This window comes from Pristiophorus japonicus, unplaced genomic scaffold (genome assembly GCF_044704955.1).
Source record: "Pristiophorus japonicus isolate sPriJap1 unplaced genomic scaffold, sPriJap1.hap1 HAP1_SCAFFOLD_29, whole genome shotgun sequence".
NCBI classification, from domain to species: Eukaryota; Metazoa; Chordata; class Chondrichthyes; family Pristiophoridae; genus Pristiophorus; species Pristiophorus japonicus.
In genome coordinates this window covers 7,512,256-7,524,474 of record NW_027252668.1, presented here as the reverse complement: position 1 = coordinate 7,524,474, position 12,219 = coordinate 7,512,256, and the positions used below count along the sequence as shown (strand labels likewise).

General features: G+C 51.7%; 1 protein-coding gene across 1 annotated transcript in view; it reads right to left on the bottom strand.

Moving 5' to 3' along the window:
* Positions 1-12,219, bottom strand: part of LOC139248232 (zinc finger protein 84-like) — a 1,036,220-nt gene that overhangs the window by 662,620 nt on the left and 361,381 nt on the right. The gene's annotated exons all lie outside the window — the stretch shown is intronic.

Below are 12,219 nucleotides of genomic sequence, written 5' to 3'. Positions count from 1 at the left end.
AGTGTAGAACTGAACCCAGCCAGTGATGGTGATGATAATTAGGAGCATAGGACAAGCTTCCTTCAGACGTGCGATGTGTTTGAATTTCAGGACCGGGATCGGGATGAGAGTATGGGGCGGGGATTTACAGCTTTGGAGGAACAAGAGAGAAAAGAACGTTCCATAGAATCTAGAATAGCCTGTTCTGAATTTCTGTCCTGTACTTGCAGTTATGATTTTTGTAAACTCCTTTTCCAGGGTATCAAATGGGGAGGATTTGTAGACGGGAAACACAAACCAAACATCACGTCAAGATCTAACATAACCACTCGATTCCTCAAGACCTGAATATCATCGGCCTTTGAATGTGGAAGGAGAAATGTTTGTCTGTTCTGTCTGGGAACAGATTTCAAACATCAGTGTGACTGGAAAAGCACCAAGACACATATACCCGAGTGAGAGTGTTCCAGTGCACTGACTGTGGAAAGAGCTTTAACCAGTTACACAGCCTGAAAACACATTGCAGCATTGACAGCGGGGAGAACCCGTACACGTGTTCTGTGTGTGGACAAGGCTTCAAGTGTTCGTCCAACCTGGAGAGACACAAGGACACCCGCAGCATGGAGAAACTAGGAATGTGGGGACTGTAGGAAGGGATTCAATTACCCGTCTGAGCTGGAAGTTCATCGACACAGTCATACTGGGGAGAGGCCGTTCACCTGCTCAGAGTGTGGGAGGGGATTCACTCAATCATCCAACCTGCTGAGACACCAGCGATGTTCACACTGGGGAGAGACCATTCACCTGCTCCGAGTGTGGGAAGGGATTCACGACATCATCCAACCTGCTGACACACCAGCGAGTTCACACTGGGGAGAGGCTGTTCACCTGCTCCGAGTGTGGGAAGGGATTCACGACATCATCCAACCTGCTGACACACCAGCGATGTTCACACTGGGGAGAGACCATTCACCTGCTCCGAGTGTGGGAAGGGATTCAGTCGATCATCCAACCTGCTGAGTCACCAGCGAGTTCACACTGGAGAGAGGCCGTACACCTGCTCCGAGTGTGGGAAGGGATACACTCAGTTATCTGACCTGCTGAGGCACCAGTGAGTTCACAAGTGACTTCAGGCTTTGGATTCTGCTGTTGTCCCAGACTGAATCGTTCCCATTCTGACAGTTGGGCTTGCTTTCTGCTTATACTGATCACCCATATAATTGGGCTGGAGTTTACTATTCGAGATATTTCACCAATTAATCAATGGAAATAGGGTCAGGTAAAAAAATAACGCTTATTGTGTTTGCATCCATACTTCACTCTTTAAAATACATAAGAAATAGGAGCAGGTGTAGGCCATCGTCCACTCGAGCATGCTCTGCCATGCAATAAGATCACGGCTGATCTGGTCTTGGGCACAGCTCCACTTCCCTGCCCGCTCCCCATAACCCTTCACTCCATTATCGCTCAAAAATCTGTCTATCTCCACCTTAAATATGACCCAACCTCCACAGCTCTCTGGGATAGAGAATTCCAAACATTTATGACCCTCTGAGAAAAGAAATGTCTCCACATCTCCGTTTTAAATCGGTGACCCTTTATTCTCAAACTATGCCCCTAGTTCTAGATTTCCCCACGAGAGGAAACACTCTCTCTGCATCTACCTTGTCGAACCCCCTCAGTATCTTATATGTTTCAATAAGATCATCTCTCATTCTTCCAAACTCCAATGAGTATAGGCCCAACCTGCTCAACCTTTCTTCATAAGTCAATCCCTTCACCTCAGGAATCAAACTAGTGAAGCTTCTCTGAACTGTCTCCAATGTAAGTATATCCCGCCTTAAATAAGGAGATCAAAACTGTACACAGTACGCTAGGTTTGGTCTCACCAATACCCTGTATAGTTGTAGCAGGACTTCTCTGCTTTTATACTCTATCCCCCTTGCAATAAAGGCCAACATTCCATTTGCCTTCCTGATTACTTGCTGTACCTGCATACTGACTTTTTGTGTTTCATGCACAAGGACCCCCAGGACCCTCTGTACTGCAGCATTTTGCAATTTTTATCCATTTAAATTATAATTTGCTTTTCTATTTTTTCTACCAAAGTGGATAACCTCACATTTTCCCACATTATACTCCATGTGCCAAATTTTTGCCCACTCACTTAATCTGTCTATATTCCTTTGTAGATTGTTTGTGTCCTCCTCACAATTTGCTTTCCCACCCATCTTTGTATCATCAGGAAACATGGCTACATTACACTTGATCCCCTCATCCGAGTCATTAATATAGATTGTAAATAGTTGAGGACCCAGCACCAATCCCTGCGGCACCTCACTAGTTACTGATTGCCAACCCGAAAATGAACCATTATTCCAACTCTCTGTTTTCTGTTAGTTAACCAATCCTCTATCCATGCTAATATATTACCCCCAACCCCGTGAACTTTTATCTTGTCAAATGCCTGCTGGATGTCCAAATACACCATATCTACTGGTTCGCCCTTATCCACTCTGCTCATTACATCCTCAAAGTGCTCCAGCACATTTGTGAAATGAGAGTCCCCTTACATAAAACCATGCTGACTCTGCTTGATTGTATTATGCTTTTCCAAATGTCCTGCTACTGCTTCCTTAATAACGGACACCAGCATTTTCCCAATGACAGATGTTAGGATAATTAATCTATAGTTTCCTGCTTTTTGTCTGCCTCCTTTTTTAAGGACAAAGCAGCCCACTTGATTGGCCCTGCATCCACCACATTAAACATTCACTCCCTCCACCACCGGCGCACCGTGGCTGCAGTGTGTAACATCTACAAGATGCACTGCAGCAACTCACCAAGGCTTCGTTGTCAGCACCTCCCAAACCCGCGAGCCCTACTACCTAGAAGGACAAGGGCAGCAAGCGCATGGAAACAGCATCATCTGCAAGTTCCCCTCCAAGTTACTCACCATCCTGACTTGGAAATATATCGGTTGTTGCTTCATAGTCACTGGGTCAAAATCCTGGCACTCCCTCCCTAACAGCACTGTGGGAGCACCTTCAGCACACGGACTGCAGCGGTTCAAGAACACAGCTCACTCTCACTTCTCGGGTCCGATTAGGGATGGGCAATATATAGTGGCCTGGAGAGTTCCACCCACATTTGAAGAACAAATAAAGAAAGGAATCAAGTTAATCAGAATGCACCAGATTAAAGTTACAATTCAGCACTTTCTGGGGAGGTGATTGGCCCAGACACATTGGTCGTGAATAGTATTTCGAAAGGTCCGGAGAAAGGGGCAGGGGGAACACAGATGCAGACAGAGACACAAATATAGAAACACAGACATAAGCACAGACATATATCATGCACACACAAGTAGAGTCATCCCCTCAAACACACACAAAGCCCGTAGGCAGACATATATTGCGCATACAGCCCATACACACATATATATTACACACATCACACACACAGAGCCCATACACAGGCATATAATCACACACAGCCCGTTCACAGATATATATCACACACACAGCCCGTACACAGACATCACACACACACAGCCTGTACACAGACATATATCACACACACACACAGCCCATACACAGACATATCACACACACAGCCCGTACACATACATATATCACGCACACACACACAGCCCATACACAGACATATATCTCACACACACACACAGGCTATACATAGACATATATCCCATACACAGCCTGTACACAGACATATATCTCACACACACGCACAGCCCGTACAGTCATATATCTCACACACAGACAATATATCACACAGACATATATAACACACACATACACAGCAATACACAGACATATATCACACACACGCACTGCCCGTACACAGACATATATAACACACACAGCCAGTACACAGACATATATAACACACACAGCATGTACACAGACATATATAACACACACAGCCTGTACACAGACATATATCACACACACACAGCCCATTTACAGACATATATCTCACACACAGCCTGTACAGACATATATCACACACACAGCCCATTTACAGACATATATCTCACACACAGCCCGTACAGACATATATCACACACACAGCCCATACACAGACATATATCACACACACAGACTATAAACAGACATATATCACACACACACAGCCCGTACACAGACATATATTGCACACACAGCCCGCACACAGATATATATCGCAGACACAGCCCATACACAGACATTTATCACACACATAACCTGTGCAGAGACATATATCGCACACACAGCCCGCACACAGACATATATCACACACACGCACAGCCCGTACACAGACATATATAACACACACAGCCTGTACACAGACATATATCACACACAAAGCCTGTACACAGACATATCACACACACACAGCCTGTACACAGACATATATCACACACACAGACCATGCACAGACACAGATCTCGCACAGACACATATCTCACACACACAGCCCGAACAAATGATGGCTTGCGAAGTGTTGATGTACAGAGGGACCTGGGTGTCCTTGTACACCAGTCATTGAAAGCAAACATGCAGGTGCAGCAAGCAGTTTGGAAGGCAAATGGTATGTTGGCCTCATTGCAAGAGGATTTGAGTACAGGAGCAAGGATGTATTACTACAGTTATACAGGGCCTTGGTGCGACCACACCTGGAGTATTGTGTGCAGTTTTGGTCTCCTTACCTAAGAAAGGATATACTTGTCATGGAGGGAGTACAGCGAAGGTTAACCAGACTGATTCCTCGGATGGCAGGACTGTCATATGAGAAGAGATTGGGTCCAATCGGCCTGCAGTCACCAGAGCTTGGAAGAATGAGAGGGGATTCTCATTGAAATATATAAAATTCTGATTGGGTTGGATAGACTGAATGCTGGGAAGATGTTTCCCCTGGGTGGGAAGTCCAGAATAAGGGGTCACAGTCTCAGGATACGGGGGTAGGGAATTTAGGACCGAGATGAGAATTTTTTTCACTCAGACGGTGGTGAACCTGTGGAATTCTCTACCACAGAAGGCTGTGGAGGCCAACTCACTGAATATATTTAAGAGGGAGATAGATAGATTTCTCGAAACAAAAGACATCAAGGGGTATGGGGAAAAAGCGGGACTATGGTGTTGAGATAGAGGATCAGCTATGATCATATTGAATCGTGTTTCAGACTCCAAGGGCCGAATGGCCTATTACTGCTCCTAGTTTCTATGTTTCTGTATATCTCATACACACAGCCCGTACACAGACATATATCTCACACACAGCCCGTACACAGACATATATCACACTCACAACCAGTACACAGATATATATCACACTCACAGCCCGTACACTGACATATATCACACACACAGACATATATCACACACACAGCCTGTACACAGACATATATCTCACACACACAGACATATATCACACACAGCCCGTACACTGACATATATCACACACACAGACATATATCACACACACAGACCGTAGACAGACATATATCACACACACAGCCCGTACAGACATGTATCACACACACAGACCGTAGACAGACATATATCACACACACAGCCCGTACAGACATATATCACACACACAGCCCGTACACAGACATATATCACACACACAGCCCGTACACAGACATGTATCACACACACAGACCGTACACAGACATGTATCACACACACAGACCGTACAGACATGTATCACACACACAGACCGTAGACAGACATATATCACACACACAGCCCGTACAGACATATATCACACACACAGCCCGTACACAGACATATATCACACACACAGCCCGCACACAGACATGTATCACACACACAGCCCGTAGACAGACATGTATCACACACACAGCCCGTACACAGACATGTATCACACACAGACCGTAGACAGACATATATCACACACACAGCCCGTACACAGACATATATCACACACACAGCCCGTACACAGACATGTATCACACACACAGACCGTAGACAGACATATATCACACACACAGCCCGTACAGACATGTATCACACACACAGACCGTCGACAGACATATATCACACACACAGCCCGTACAGACATGTATCACACACACAGACCGTAGACAGACATATATCACACACACAGCCCGTACACAGACATATATCACACACACTGCCCGTACACAGACATATATCACACACACACAGCCCGTACACAGACATATATCACACACACAGCCTGCACACAGACATGTATCACACACACAGCCCGTAGACAGACATGTATCACACACACAGTCCGTACACAGACATGTATCACACACACAGACCGTAGACAGACATATATCACACACACAGCCCATACACAGACATATATCACACACACAGCCCGTACACAGACATATGTCACACACACAGCCCGTACACAGACATATATCACACACACACAGCCCGTACACAGACATATATCACACACACAGCCTGCACACAGACATGTATCACACACACAGCCCGTAGACAGACATGTATCACACACACAGTCCGTACACAGACATGTATCACACACACAGACCGTAGACAGACATATATCACACACACAGCCCATACACAGACATATATCACACACACAGCCCGTACACAGACATGTATCACACACACAGCCCGTACACAGACATGTATCACACACACAGACCGTAGACAGACATATATCACACACACAGCCTGTACACAGACATATATCACACACACAGCCCGTACACAGACATGTATCACACACACACAGCCCGTACACAGACATGTATCACACACACAGACCGTAGACAGACATATATCACACACACAGCCCGTACACAGACATATATCACACACACACAGCCCGTACACAGACATATATCACACACACAGCCCGTAAACAGACATATATCACACACACACAGCCCGTACACAGACATATATCACACACACAGCCCGTACACAGACATATATCACACACACAGCCTGTACACAGACATATATCTCACACACACAGACATATATCACACACACAGCCCGTACACTGACATATATCACACACACAGACCATAGACAGACATATATCACACACACAGCCCGTACACAGACATGTATCACACACACAGACCGTAGACAGACATGTATCACACACACAGTCCGTACACAGACATGTATCACACACACAGACCGTAGACAGACATATATCACACACACAGACCGTAGACAGACATATATCACACACACACAGCCCGTACACAGACATGTATCACACACACAGCCCGTACACAGACATATATCACACACACACAGCCCGTACACAGACATATATCACACACACACACAGCCCGTACACAGACATGTATCACACACACAGCCTGTACACAGACATATATCATACACACAGCCCGTACACAGACATGTATCGCACACACAGCCCGTACACAGACATATATCACACACACAGCCCGTACACAGACATATATCACGCACACACAGCCCGTACACAGACATGTATCACACACACAGCCCGTACACAGACATATATCACACACACACAGCCCGTACACAGACATATATCACACACACAGCCCGTACACAGACATATATCTCACACACACAGACATATATCACACACACAGCCCGTACACTGACATATATCACACACACAGACCATAGACAGACATATATCACACACACAGCCCGTACACAGACATGTATCACACACACAGACCGTAGACAGACATGTATCACACACACAGTCCGTACACAGACATGTATCACACACACAGACCGTAGACAGACATATATCACACACACAGACCGTAGACAGACATATATCACACACACACAGCCCGTACACAGACATGTATCACACACACAGCCCGTACACAGACATATATCACACACACACAGCCCGTACACAGACATATATCACACACACACACAGCCCGTACACAGACATGTATCACACACACAGCCTGTACACAGACATATATCATACACACAGCCCGTACACAGACATGTATCACACACACAGCCCGTACACAGACATATATCACACACACAGCCCGTACACAGACATATATCACGCACACACAGCCCGTACACAGACATGTATCACACACACAGCCCGTACACAGACATATATCACACACACAGCCGGTACACAGACATATATCACACACACAGCCCGTACACAGACATGTATCACACACACAGCCGGTACACAGACATATATCACACACACAGCCTGTACACAGACATGTATCGCACACACAGCCCGTACACAGACATATATCACACACACACACAGCCCGTACACAGACATGTATCACATGCACAGCCCGTACACAGACATGTATCACACACACAGCCTGTACACAGACATATATCACACACCCAGCGTGTACACAGACATATATCACACACACAGCCCGTACACAGACATGTATCACACACACAGCCCGTACACAGACATGTATCACACACACAGCCCGTACACAGACATGTATCACACACACAGCCTGTACACAGACATGTATCACACACACAGCCCGTACACAGACATGTATCACACACACAGCCTGTACACAGACATATATCACACACACAGCCCGTACACAGACATGTATCACACACACAGCCTGTACACAGACATGTATCACACACACAGCCCGTACACAGACATGTATCACACACACAGCCCGTACACAGACATGTATCACACACACAGCCCGTACACAGACATATATCACACACACAGCCCGTACACAGACATATATCACACACACAGCCCGTACACAGACATATATCACACACACAGCCCGTACACAGACATGTATCACACACACAGCCTGTACACAGACATGTATCACACACACAGCCCGTACACAGACATGTATCACACACACAGCCCGTACACAGACATGTATCACACACACAGCCCGTACACAGACATGTATCACATACACAGCCCGTACACAGACATGTATCACACACACAGCCTGTACACAGACATATATCACACACCCAGCGTGTACACAGACATATATCACACACACAGCCCGTACACAGACATGTATCACACACACAGCCCGTACACAGACATGTATCACACACACAGCCCGTACACAGACATGTATCACACACACAGCCCGTACACAGACATGTATCACACACACAGCCTGTACACAGACATGTATCACACACACAGCCCGTACACAGACATGTATCACACACACAGCCTGTACACAGACATATATCACACACACAGCCCGTACACAGACATGTATCACACACACAGCCTGTACACAGACATGTATCACACACACAGCCCGTACACAGACATGTATCACACACACAGCCCGTACACAGACATGTATCACACACACAGCCCGTACACAGACATATATCACACACACAGCCCGTACACAGACATATATCACACACACAGCCCGTACACAGACATATATCACACACACAGCCCGTACACAGACATGTATCACACACACAGCCTGTACACAGACATGTATCACACACACAGCCCGTACACAGACATGTATCACACACACAGCCCGTACACAGACATGTATCACACACACAGCCTGTACACAGACATGTATCACACACACAGCCCGTACACAGACATGTATCACACACACAGCCCGTACACAGACATGTATCACACACACAGCCCGTACACAGACATGTATCACACACACAGCCTGTACACAGACATGTATCACACACACAGCCCGTACACAGACATATATCACACACACAGCCTGTACACAGACATGTATCACAGCTTACAAGACGTCACACACACTGCGTTGCCAGGTTCATACGTCACACAGCTCGGGTTGCTAGGTTACGGAGTCACACGCGCTGGGGCATTTACCGGAACCACGTGACTGGAACCGGTCCCGCCTCCCGCTGTGGGAGTGGGCGGGGCGTTCTGGAGCTGTGCACGGCCGCGATTGGTCAGCCTGCTGTCAATCCGCTGCCTTCACCCAATAGCAGCGACTGAGCACATCGATCCCCGAGCGCGCTCTGAGACCCCACTGCGCATGTCATAAATCCCCGGATGTTGACCGTTGTTGAAAGAAAAGCAAATGGCGGAAAGTCAGCGGCGGGAGATGGAAGCTGCTGAGGGTGAGTGAGAGGGGGGGGCTGTCCCCCGGGGGTCGATGGTGAGAGAGGGGGCTGTCCCCCGGGGGTCGGTGGTGAGAGGGGGCTGTCCCCCGGGGGTCGGTGGTGAGAGGGTGGGCTGTCCCCCGGGGGTCGGTGGTGAGAGGGGGCTGTCCCCCCGGGGGTCGGTGGTGAGAGGGGGCTGTCCCCCCGGGGGTCGGTGGTGAGAGGGGGCTGTCCCCCGGGGGATCAGTGGTGAGAGAGGGGGCTGTCCCCCCGGGGGTCGGTGGAGAGAGGGGGCTGTCCCCCCGGGGGTCGGTGGAGAGAGGGGGCTGTCCCCCGGGGGTCGGTGGAGAGAGGGGGCTGTCCCCCGGGGGTCGGTGGTGAGAGAGGGGGCTGTCCCCCCGGGGGTCGGTGGTGAGAGGGGGGGCTGCCCCCGGGGGTCGGTGGTGAGAGGGGGGGCTGTCCCCCGGGGGTCGGTGGTGAGAGGGGGCTGTCCCCCCGGGGGTCGGTGGAGAGAGGGGGCTGTCCCCCGGGGGTCGGTGGTGAGAGAGGGGGCTGTCCCCCCGGGGGTCGGTGGTGAGAGGGGGGGCTGCCCCCGGGGGTCGGTGGTGAGAGAGGGGGCTGTCCCCCGGGGGTCGGTGGTGAGAGAGGGGGCTGCCCCCCGGGGGTCGGTGGTGAGAGGGGGCTGTCCCCCGGGGGTCGGTGGTGAGAGGGGGCTGTCCCCCCGGGGGTCGGTGGTGAGAGGGGGCTGTCCCCCGGGGGTCGGTGGTGAGAGAGGGGGCTGCCCCCGGGGGTCGGTGGTGAGAGAGGGGGCTGTCCCCCGGGGGTCGGTGGTGAGAGAGGGGGCTGTCCCCCCGGGGGTCGGTGGTGAGAGGGGGGGCTGCCCCCGGGGGTCGGTGGTGAGAGAGGGGGCTGTCCCCCGGGGGTCGGTGGTGAGAGAGGGGGCTGCCCCCCGGGGGTCGGTGGTGAGAGGGGGCTGTCCCCCGGGGGTCGGTGGTGAGAGGGGGCTGTCCCCCCGGGGGTCGGTGGTGAGAGGGGGCTGTCCCCCGGGGGTCGGTGGTGAGAGAGGGGGCTGTCCCCCGGGGGTCGGTGGTGAGAGAGGGGGCTGTCCCCCGGGGGTCGGTGGTGAGAGAGGGGGCTGTCCCCCGGGGGTCGGTGGTGAGAGAGGGGGCTGTCCCCCGGGGGTCGGTGGTGAGAGGGGGCTGTCCCCCCGGGGGTCGGTGGTGAGAGGGGGCTGTCCCCCGGGGGTCGGTGGTGAGAGAGGGGGCTGTCCCCCGGGGGTCGGTGGTGAGAGGGGGCTGTCCCCCGGGGGTCGGTGGTGAGAGAGGGGGCTGTCCCCCGGGGGTCGGTGGTGAGAGGGGGCTGTCCCCCGGGGGATCAGTGGTGAGAGGTGGCTGGCCCCGGGGGTCGGTGGTGAGAGGGGGCTGTCCCCCGGGGGTCGGTGGTGAGAGGGGGCTGTCCCCCGGGGGTCGGTGGTGAGAGGGGGCTGTCCCCCGGGGGTCGGTGCTGAGAGAGGGGGCTGTCCCCCGGGGGTCGGTGGTGAGAGAGGGGGCTGTCCCCCGGGGGGTCGGTGGTGAGAGGGGGGCTGTCCCCCGGGGGTCGGTGGTGAGAGGGGGGCTGTCCCCCGGGGGTCGGTGGTGAGAGAGGGGGCTGTCCCCCGGGGGTCGGTGGTGAGAGGGGGCTGTCCCCCCGGGGGGATCGGTGGTGAGAGGGGGCTGTCTCCCCGGGGGTCGGTGCTGAGAGAGGGGGCTGTCCCCCGGGGGGTCGGTGGTGAGAGAGGGGGCTGTCCCCCGGGGGTCGGTGCTGAGAGAGGGGGCTGTCCCCCCGGGGGTCGGTGGTGAGAGAGGGGGCTGTCCCCCGGGGGGTCGGTGGTGAGAGGGGGCTGTCTCCCCGGGGGTCGGTGCTGAGAGAGGGGGCTGTCCCCCCGGGGGTCGGTGGTGAGAGAGGGGGCTGTCTCCCCGGGGGTCGGTGCTGAGAGAGGGGGCTGTCCCCCCGGGGGTCGGTGCTGAGAGAGGGGGCTGTCCCCGGGGGTCGGTGGTGAGAGAGGGGGCTGTCCCCCCGGGGGTCAGTGGTGAGAGGGGGGGGGGCTGTCTCCCCGGGGGTCGGT